Source organism: Elephantulus edwardii, unplaced genomic scaffold, assembly GCF_000299155.1.
Source record: "Elephantulus edwardii isolate Elephantulus edwardi_28Jun2011 unplaced genomic scaffold, EleEdw1.0 scaffold00010, whole genome shotgun sequence".
NCBI classification, from domain to species: domain Eukaryota; kingdom Metazoa; phylum Chordata; class Mammalia; order Macroscelidea; family Macroscelididae; genus Elephantulus; species Elephantulus edwardii.
Genome location: NW_006399760.1, coordinates 34,176,645 through 34,185,425, shown reverse-complemented (window position 1 = coordinate 34,185,425; position 8,781 = coordinate 34,176,645).

Here is an 8,781-nt window from a genome sequence, read left to right as displayed (position 1 = left end):
ACTTTCCCATCGCAATACATTTTTTTATTTCCTGGCTACTGGTGCCAAGAGTATTGACCGTGGAGCCAAGCAGACTAAAGTTGTTAACAATCTCAATCTCTTCACCATTGATCCTGAAGCTGCCAATTGGTCCAGTGGTGAGAATCTTTGTCTTCTTGACATTGAGCCTCAATCCATATTGGAGGCTGTATTCCTTGACCCTCTGCAGCAAGTGCATCAGGTCCTCCTCAATTTCAGCAAGCAGGGTTGTGTCATCCACATGATTCAGATTGTTGATAGATCTTACATCAATCCTGATGCCACACTTCTCCTCATAGAGCCCAGCCTCTCAGATAATCTGTTCTGCATACAGGTTGAAAAGGTATGGAGATAGGACATATCCCTGGCATACACCTTTCCCAATTTTGAACCATGCAGTGTTTCCTCACTCTGTTCTGACGACTGCTTCTTGGTCCAAGTATAGGTTTCACATTAGAACAATCAAGTGTTCTGGGATTCCCATTCTTCTCAGAGTCAGCCACAGGTTGTTGAACCCACTCAATTTAGTGGTGAGACTAGCCAATCTTTTTGTTGAGTGACTAACCTGCCCTAATTGCATGATCTCACTCAACCATGTGGCAAAGTCAAAGTCAGCGGAAAAGAAAGACATTTTGAGGAAGCAGCCCTGGACATCATAGCATATTCTTACCTCAAGCATACTGTATACATCATTAATATAGTCCCACCCAATGAAGTTGTGGAACTCAAAGGCAATGCTAAGAAAGGCAATTTGAACAATCAGTTTACTCTATTACAATAGTACTATTCACAGTAGCCAAAAGATAGTTAAAACCTAAATGCTTGTAACAGATTTTAATAGGTAAAACTCTATATGTTACATACATGTGTACATAGCAGGGAGTTTTAATGAGCCATTAGGACAAAGGAAATAGTGATGCAGATATTAGGCTGAGTGAATAAAGTCAAGAACAAATAAGACAAATAATGTATAATTTAACTTTCATTAAATGATGAACACAGGCATATAGAAAGAGAGACCAAAATTTCTTAATAGTTATCAGACTTGGAAAGGTTCAGGTGATTATATGTTACTGAGTTTTGGTTTATAGCAATGGAAAGTTATATTAATGGTAAAAAGTTCATTTGGCCAAAATTATGTTATAGACATATTTACAACAACAATTAAAAAACAAAATGTAGTAGCTCCTGAGGCTGCTTAGACAGCCAAATTTCTAACTGGATTTAATGTCTTGGTTTGGAGGACTCCATGGTTTCATGGCACTTTCCAGTTAATTGGCCTAATGATGTGTTTAGTTCTATTTTTACTCTTGGCTCCTTGTGTAGTGTCTGGGTTCTTAAAAGACTATCAGACTTCATCTGTAGCAGAAACAACTTGTCTTTATTCACTTGGACCAATGAATGAAACAGGAGAATCAGAAATTAGAGGAGAATATGGAGTATGTTGAGCAAACACCTCCCTAAGCAACTGACTCATTTTCTTAAAGTAAGAAAGATTAAAAGGTTCCCTGACACCCATTACTGAATATTTTTATTAATTTGCCACAATAAAGCCCTGATGAATGAGTGAAAAGGTAGAACAGAATTTCTAGGCTATCTGGAGTCATGGGGGCTGGATGAATTCTTTATATTATTTCCTTAAAAAAATCTGTAACCCTTACTTACTCATTGCTGTAGAGTTAGCATCAACTCACAGCTCACCTTACAGTGGGTTTCCAAAACTGTCCATTGCACTGACGGAGATTGTCCATCTTTCTCCTGAGGAGTGGTTGAGAGATTTGAACCAAAAGAGAGGTGTGATTTTTTAAAAGTTATTATTATCAGCACAACCCTCCACAGACTAAACTAAAGCATCTCTTAAACCATAACTATAACCCCTGAAGTCTCCTTAAAACTAAATGATATAAAAATATTGAATGAAAAAAAAACCCCAAAACACCTAAATGATAGTTTAAATGATAAAATTACTTGCCTTGAGCTGTGTACTTTTTAAAAAACTTCCAATTTCGGATCAAATTGGTAATAACTCTTTCTACAAATGTAGTCATTCTAATTCCTGTGTAGTCCATCAGGTGAGGTCTAGTTGATAGTTGTCATTTATGCTTTTAAAAAAAAGTATTTGCAATGAACAAATCATTAATTGTACAAAAATACTATCATTCCATGTAGAGCCTTCATTTCTGTCATCCAGTCTATACTTTCTTTCAGTCCTTCTTTGTTTCCAACTTTTGTGTTCCAGTTACCAATTATTATTAATCCATGTTGATTAAATATTTAGTCAATTTCAGGCTGCAAAAATTTCTAAAAATCCCAAATATCTTCACCTTTGGCTTTTGTAGTTAGGATGTATATTTGAATGATTGTTGTGTAATAGGACTTCCTTGTATGAGTTTGGATAATGCTGTAATAAAGATGGATGTGCATATATCTGTGTAAAAAGGACAAGGGCCATGTGGGAATAGCTATATCTGACCTTTACCAACTTCACAAATGGAAACTGTCTCTGTCAGCAGCATGAAAAACAAAAAACCAATTCCCATGAGGTCAGACATACACTCCCCAACCCCGCCCCCCGCTCCTGTACCATTTTCTACTGATCTTAAGACCAATCTTACTGCTTTACTGGATCCTCTCAACTTAATGGCAATACTAGCCAATCCTCCTGTGGATTGGTGAGATATCCAGTCCTCTTGTGGACAGGCTAATAGGCTCAGGTAGAATATTTTCACTCAGGAAAAACAAATTAATGAAAAAAAAGAAAATTTTCACTCATCCATATGGTAAAGTCAAGCAAGGGCTAGGAAAGCCACTTTGAATAAACCCTTAATTCCACACTTTGTGTCACAACTCTTATTTCACTAGGATATATACCTAGGAGTTGGATTATTGGATCATATGGTATTTCTAACTCACACTTTTTAAGGAAGTGCCAAATTGATTTTCACAGTGATTGAACAATTTTACATTCCTATTTCCTGTATGAGAGTTGAAAGTGTGTCTACCCTCACCAGCTTTTTTTTTTTTGTTCCAACTAAGTGAGTGTTGCTTTTGTTTGTATGGCAGAATTTTTTACAATAAATGATTTAGTCATTGCAAATAACTCTTTTAGAAAACATGAAAGGTAACCATATACATAGACCTTGCCTGATGGAATGCACACAGAATATTTCTTAGAATGCAGAATTATAAGGTTTTATTTCATGTACTTTGAACAGGTTATCAGGACAGACAAGTCCTTGGAGAAGGGTATCATACTTGGTGAAGTAGAGGATTAATGAAAAGAGGAAGACCCTCAATGAGATGGACTGAGAGAGACCAATGCCTCAATCTCTATCTTTGTTATCTAAAGCTGCTGTAACAGAGATACCAGCAGTGGATGGATTCATTAAAGAAATTTCTTCTCTTACAGATTGTTCCTGTTGTAATGTGCTATCAAATTCAATACAACTCGTAACAATCCAGTGAACAACAGACTGAACCCTTCCCTGTCCTGCACTGTCCTCATCATCTCTGACATTATAGCCACTAGGTCAGTCCATTCTTTGTAGAGTTTTTCTCTCTTTCATTGACCTAGGAGTCCCAATTTTAGGCACCAGGTCTAGAGGAAGACCCTCTCTCTCAGTTGTCTAGATAGGAAAGTCCTTCTTTCATCACACTTCAGCAGACTGGTGACCTCCATGCATTCTGTCTTTACCCAATGTCAAAAACTTCATCATACAAAGACCCTTGTCTAAAAGGTATACTCCACTGCTGGAGACTATTTCTTTCTCTTACCTTTAGTGAGACGAAGGATATTTCAGACTAGAGTCTACAATAACTCCCCTTACATCCTCTTAGGGAAGTGATGGGACTATACAGTGTTGCAGTCCACACTTAATTCTTCTACAACTATTTGGTTTAAGAGGTCTTAGGAGATCATGGCACAGCTTCCATGTTATATCATTATATAACATATAATGGAGAAGACATTTGTATGAAATTCAATCCATAAAAATACCTCACAACAGTGGCTTATAATGATGAGCATGTTGTCATTTTTTTCTTCTCCACTTGAATATCTTTCTTGGTATAGTGTATGTTCATGTCTTGGTGAAGTGTTTGTTCATGTCATTTGCCCATATTTTTTTTTTTTTATTGAGAATTTGTCATTTCGTTGTTGTTTGTAGAGGTTTTATATTTTAGGTAGTTGATGGTTGTCATAATATATATTGTTTGCAGAGTAGTGGGTTTTTAGTTTTGTTTTGTTTTTTTACCAATCTGTAGGATGTCTGTTTACGATTTTGGTATACTCTTTTGATAAACTTGAATATTTTTATGAGTTCCCAGTAAACTTTTACCTTTTACCTTTTCCTTTTGAAGCTTGTTTTGTTTAAAGAAAAAAGCAAAACCCAAAATGTATTTTCCCAGTTTCACTTTACATTAGCTTCCAAGAACTGGATGACTTTAGCTTTAGTATGCAGGTCTAAATCTATTTTGAATGAGTTTTGTATCAGATATTTTTTCTTTTTGCTTCATTTTTTCTATATATTGAAATACAGTATTGCCAGTGTTATTCATTGAAGGGACTGTTCTCTTCCTATTGAATGCACTTAGCTTCCTTGTTTAAAATCAGTTGTACGTAGAGAAGTGAGTTTATTTATATACTGGTTTTCAATTCTTTTCCCTCAGTCTGTGTATCTATAGTATAATGAATCTGTTGCTAAAAATTTGGCTTACCTAAACCATTTTCTTTAATCTGATCCAGCTACCTCAACTCTGCCTGCTGTGCATCATGTTGGCCCACCTACATGACCCATCTCTCCTTCATGCAAATAGTGCATATTAGTCTATCCACAAGGGATTGACTAATCTAACCATTCAATTGAGCATAGTCAATTGCAGAAGGGAGCAATCTCACCATCAGAAAGAGGAGAAAGTAGAGAATGAACTTTGGGGCTAGAGATTCCTGTGCCAGAGATTGTATCTTACTATTAACTGAGAAGCTGTCTGGACTCAAGAGATTTTTATCTTGCTGCTGAAGTAGAAGCTTTTTTACTGAAGTATTGTATTCTGCTGTAAACTGAGAACCACTTTGGACTGAGGGATTGTATCTTGCTATTAACCTGAATTATAGTTTATTAACTTCTTTAGTAAATCCCACCCTATGTCTATGTTTCTGTTGAATGTGTGTATTGCCTGCAGTTGACATGGAACCTATAAGTGAGTGCAGGAGTTTGGGAACACATATCTGACCTTATGGGAATTAGGGTTTTTTTATGGCAGATCTGTTGATGAGGTTAATTCCCCCTTGTGGAGTTAGTAGAGTTTAGACTCAGCTTTCTCCACATTGTCCTTGATCTAATTACAATATCTATCATTATACCAACTTCATCCTATCTTGTTTTCAGGTTATGTTTTGTATTTGAGAATTCTGAAGCCTTCTACTTTGTCATTTCCAAAATTGCATTGTCTAGTTGGGTCTCTTCCTTTACATTGACCTTGATCATTAGTTTTCTATTTCTGTAAAAAATCCTGTTAAAATTTTTATAAGGAATTGTATTGAATGCACCTATCACTTTTTGTAATATTGATGCTTTCATATGGACATCTTCCAACTTAGGCACTTGAGATATTTTTTTAACTTAGGCATATTTTAGTCTATTACTACATTTTACAGTTTTTGTTTTATAAGTTCTTTAGTCCAGGGTTAGATTTCCCCCCCCCCAGGTTTTTATAACTTTAGTTACTACTACAAATGGTATTGGTTTCTTGATTTTGTTTTCATATTTGTGTGTTTTGGGGTATGAAAACAAATTTTTTTCTTGATATTATCTCCTACCACTTTGCTTAATTTTTCTATTAGTTCTTCCAACTTTATTTTGTATTCTTTTGGATATTTTATGTATGGATCACATTATCTGGGAAGAGAGAGGTTTTTTCCTTCTTTTCCAATTTGGACTGCTTATGGGTTTTTTTCCCCTTTTATTTCAGTGACCAAAATTTCTAGTACAATATTGAATAGAAGAGGAGATTTTATATATCCTTTTCTTATTTTCAAGAGGAAAAAACTGTCTTCCTTCATTGTAGGCAATTGATTTTTCTTAGATGATTTTATCAAATTAATAAATGTCCCTTATATTCCTGTAGTGTTGGTGTTGTTGTATGTCATCTAGTAGGAATTGACCCATAGCTTACCCTCCAGTGGGTTTTCCAAGCCAGTTTATCCCACTGGAGGAGATTGCTCATCCTTTTCCTCAGAGCAGCTGGTGGATTCAAACTGCGTGCCTTTGGGATTGCAGTGAAGCTTCTTACCACTAGGCCATCAGAGCTCCTTACCATTACTCAAACAGTTTTATTAGGAAATTATGTCGAATTTTTGTGTATATTGAGATGATTATATGGTTCTTTTTTCTTTGTTTGTTGGTATGATACCGTATTTGATTGATTTTCTACTGTTGACCATCCTTGCCTTGCTAAACACATCTTTTAATTATGGTGTGTAATGTATTAATGTGTTGGAAAATTCTGTTCACTGGGATTTTTATGAGAATTATTACATCTATATTCATGAGGGATATTGGTGCATAGTTTGCATTTTTTAATTCCCTTTATCTTGGAATTAAAATGATAGTACACAGTTGTTGATAGGTGCTCTTGAGTACGACCAACAGCAACCCAATGAACAACAGATCTCAACCCTGTACTGTCTTGTGCCATTCTCACACTTTCTGACATGTTGGAGCACATTGTTGCTGTAATTGGGTCAATCCACCTGGTTGAGAGTTTTCCTCTATTTGGCCAACCCTCTATCTTTCCAAGCATGATGCCTCTCTCCAAGGAATGGGCTTTCTTAGCAAAATGTCCTCAGTATTTGAGACGAAGCTTTATCGTCTTTATCTCCTTGGAACACTCTGGCTACAATTTCTCCAGTGCGTATTTTCTTATTCTTCTGCTCATCAATGCGATGTTCAGTACTCTTCTCCAACACCACATTGCAAAGGCATCTGTTATTCTGTCATCCTTAGTTACTGTCCAGCTCTCAGATGCATAGCAATTGCCTAAAAAGACTGTGGCCCATATCAGGCACACCTGAGTCCTTGAACTGTTAGTATTACACCTCAATAATTTGGAGAGACTCTGAGATCTTCTGACTGCTTATATCAAGGGTGTTTTTTGTGGATCCATGTAAGATGAAGTCATAGACAATTATAATCCTTTCTCCATCCATCATGATGTTGCCTATTGGTCCAGTGTTAAGAATTTTGGGGTTTAGCAAGCCCTGGTGGCCTAGTGGCAAGAAGCTGCACTGCAATGCCAGAGGCGCTCATTTCGAATCCACCAGATGCTTTGCTGAAGAAGGAGGGGCAATCTCCTCGTGTACACAAACACAAATAATAAATGAAAATTAAAAAATTTAAAAATATTTTTTTGTTTTTTGACATTGAGATGCAAGCCATATTGAAGGCTGTATTCTTTGATCTTCTGCAGCAAGGACTTGAAGTCCCCTTCACTTTCAAGCAAGCGAGGTTGCATCATATGTATAATGAAGGTTATTGATGAGTCTTCCTTTTAACCTGATGCCACATTGTTCTTCAGAGTCCAGCTTCTCGAATAATCTTCTCAGAGTACAGATAGTTAGGGAGAGAGGATACAACTCTGACGCACTCCTTTCTTAATTTTAAATCATGTAGTGTTTCCTTGCTCTGTTCACACAATGGCCTAGGTCTGGGTGTAGGTTTCACATGAGCACAATTAAGTGCTCTGGACTCCCATTGTTCTCAATTTTAGCTAGCTATAACTTGTTATGATACACATAGTCAATTGCCTTTGCATAGTCAATAAAGCATAAATAGACACTCTTTACGGTATTCTTTATTTTCAACCAGGATCCATCTAACATCAGCAGCAATATCCCTGGTGCCACGACCTCTTCTAAATTCTGCTTGACCATCTAGCAGTTTCTTATCTATGTACTGTTCTAGCCATTTTTGGATGATCTTCAGCAGTATCTCACTTGCATGTGTCTTAATATTGTTTGATAGTTTCCACATTCTGTTGGATCACCTTTCTTGGGAATGAGAACAAATATGGATCTCTTCTAGTCAGTCAGCCAGATAGCTGTCCTTCAGATTTCAGGCATATACTGATGAGCACAATAAGGGCTGCATCTGTTAGTAGAAACATGTCAATTGATATCCTTTCGTGGGGCTTGATTTTTTGCCAGTACCTTCAGGAAAGCCTTGACTTCTTCCTTTATTACCATTGGTTCTTGTTCATATTGTGGTGGTAGTTGTTATATGATGTTAAATTGACTACTATTCATGACAACCCAATGCACAATAGCTCTGACCCTGCCCTGTCCTGAGCCATTCCCACTGTTCTCCAGATTTCTTGGAACAACCTGGTGAGTACATCCAGGGCTACATCTGTTTGTTGAAATGTCAGCATGCTGTCAGTCCCTGGAGCCTTGTATTTTGCCATTTCTTTCAGAGCAGCTTGAACTCCTTCCTTCCTCACCACAGGCTCTTGATCATACATGTTTCATTATTCTGTGTCAGCCAGTTTCTTTTCCTGCAGTGACTCTACTCACCTTCCATCTTCTTTAAATGCTTTCTAGATCATTTAATACTCTGCCCAAAGCATGCTTAAGTACTGCAACTCAAGGCTTGAATTTGTTCTTCAATTCCTTCAGCTTAGGAAATGCTGAATAAGTTTGGCCCTTTTGATTTTCTGACACCAGCTCTTTGTACATTTCATTATTATATTTTACTTTATATTAAATAT